This window comes from Propithecus coquereli, unplaced genomic scaffold, assembly GCF_000956105.1.
Source record: "Propithecus coquereli isolate 6110/MARCELLA unplaced genomic scaffold, Pcoq_1.0 Scaffold294, whole genome shotgun sequence".
Classification (NCBI taxonomy): Eukaryota; Metazoa; Chordata; class Mammalia; order Primates; family Indriidae; genus Propithecus; species Propithecus coquereli.
The window spans coordinates 395,521-397,874 of record NW_012148552.1 but is presented as its reverse complement, the minus strand read 5'-3'; positions in this window follow the sequence as shown (position 1 = coordinate 397,874).

Here is a 2,354-nt window from a genome sequence, read left to right as displayed (position 1 = left end):
TCCTGTGATCATCTGCAGGTAACTACTCTCTTTTTGAGAAAGAATTTTGGGAATGCTACTGAATCTTAGTAGAAACTGAATGCTTTGCCATGGGCCACTAAGTTATCACATGGCCTGGACTGCTCACTGGGGACTGGATGTTATCTGACCCACCAAGTCATAAAGCTGGGTGTGCACACAAATTTTCTATCATCAAATGACAGTGGTATATACCTGATCAGACCCAAGCAGGCCCTTAGGGCAAAAATAAGTTACATGAATGTCTATGGTCGCTGCTGCTGCTACAGAGCCCTCTCTCTGTCAGCCTGTATCTATGGCCTTGTGGGGAGTTTCCTACGATTAGTTTATAGAGGAAGAGAAGACTTGACCTACTTTATAGATGATTCTGCATGACATGCAGGCACCACCCGAACATGAACAGCTGCAGCACTACAGCCCCTTTCTAGGACACCCTTGAAGGCCAGTGGTGAGCAGTAATCTTCTCAGTGGAAAAAAAAAAAAAAAAAACTTTGTGCACTGTACTTGGTTGTTCACTTTCCTTATAAAAAGAATTGGTCAAATTGATCAGATGTATAATTCTATATCTATTTAATTCTATACCTATTCGTGGGCTATGGCCAATGGTTTGGCTGGATGGTCAGGGACTTGTAAGAAACATGATTAAAAAGTTAGTGACAAAGAAATTCGGGGAAAAGGTATGTACATAGATCTCTCTGAATGTGCAAAGAAAATGGAGATATTTGTGTCCCATGTGAATGAAAGGGTGACCTCAGCAGAGGAGGATTTTAATAACCAAGTAGATAGAATGACCCATTCTGTAGATACCAGTCAACATCTTTTCCAAGCAACTCCTGTCATTCTCTAATGGGCCCATAAACAAAGTGTCCCATGATGTCAGGGATGCAGGTCGGCTTACAACGTGGACTGCCGTTCACCAAGGCCAACCTGGCTGTGGCCACCTCTAAGTGCCCAACCTGCTAGTGAGTCCCCAGTAGGGCACTATTCCATGGGGCTGCTCAGTCCGGTTGATTACACTGGAACTCTTCTATCCTGGAAGGAGCAGCATTTTGTTTTTACTGGAATAGACACTAACTCTGAATACAGATTTCTCTTTTCTGTATAAAACTCTCCAGCCAAAATTATTCACGCAGATAAAGAATACCTGTGTACTACAGAGTATTTGCTTCTAATCGGGGAACTCACATCACAGCAAATGAAGTAAATCAACTGGCCCATGCTCACGGAATTCACCAGTCTTACCATGTTCCCAAACATTCTGAAGCAGCTAGCTTGTTACCATGGTGGAAGGGTCTTTTGGAACACTGTTACAGTGGCACCTAGGTGACAAAACCTTGCAAGGCTGGAACAAGAGGCTCTGGAAGGCTGTGTATGCTGTGAATCAACAGGCACTATATGGTGCTCTTTCTGGTATAGCCAGGATTCTGGAGTCCAGGAGTCAAGAGCTAAACATGGGAGTGGCTCCACTCACTATCACCCCTAGTAACTCTCTAGCAAATTTTGCTCCTGTTCCTAAAAGCTTACTCTCTGCTGGCCTCGAGGTCTTAGTTCCAAAGGGAAAAATGCTTCAGTCAAGAGACACAGCAATAATTCCACTGAACTGGGAGTTAAGACTGAAACCCAGCCACTTGGTCATCTCATGCCTCTAAGTTAACAGGCAAAGAAGGAAGTTTCAGTGATGGCTGGGGTGATTTATCCTGGCCACCCAGGGAAAATTGTGATGTTACTCTACAATATATGTGAGAAAAAGTATGTCTGGAATACAGGAAATCCCTTAGGTCACCTCTTAATATTACTATTCCCTATAATTAAGATAATGAAAAACCATAAGAACCTAATCCAGACATGACTAGTAATGGTCCAGACCTTTCAGGAATGAAAGTTTGAGTCATTCCAGAGGGTAAAAAAAAACATGATCAGCTCAAGTATTTGCTGAAGGCAAAGGGAATATGGAATGGGTAGTGGAAGAAGATAAGTGTAAATGCCAGCTATGACCACATGGCCAGGTAGAGAAACAAGGCCTGTGATTATCATGAGAATTTCCTCTTTATTTTTAAATAAATATATTTGTGTATAGACAGACAGACATGTATGTATATACAGTTGACCCTAGAACAACATGAATTTGAACTACACAAGTCCACTTATATGCAGATTTTTAAAAATAAATATATGGGAAAATTTTTGGAGATTTGGGACAATTTGAAAAAAGTTGTGGATGATTTGTATAGACTACAAATATTGAAACAAATTGAGAAAAAGGCATGTCATGAATGCATTAAATACATGAAGATACTGGTCTTTTTTATCATTTACTACTATGAAATATGTGCAAA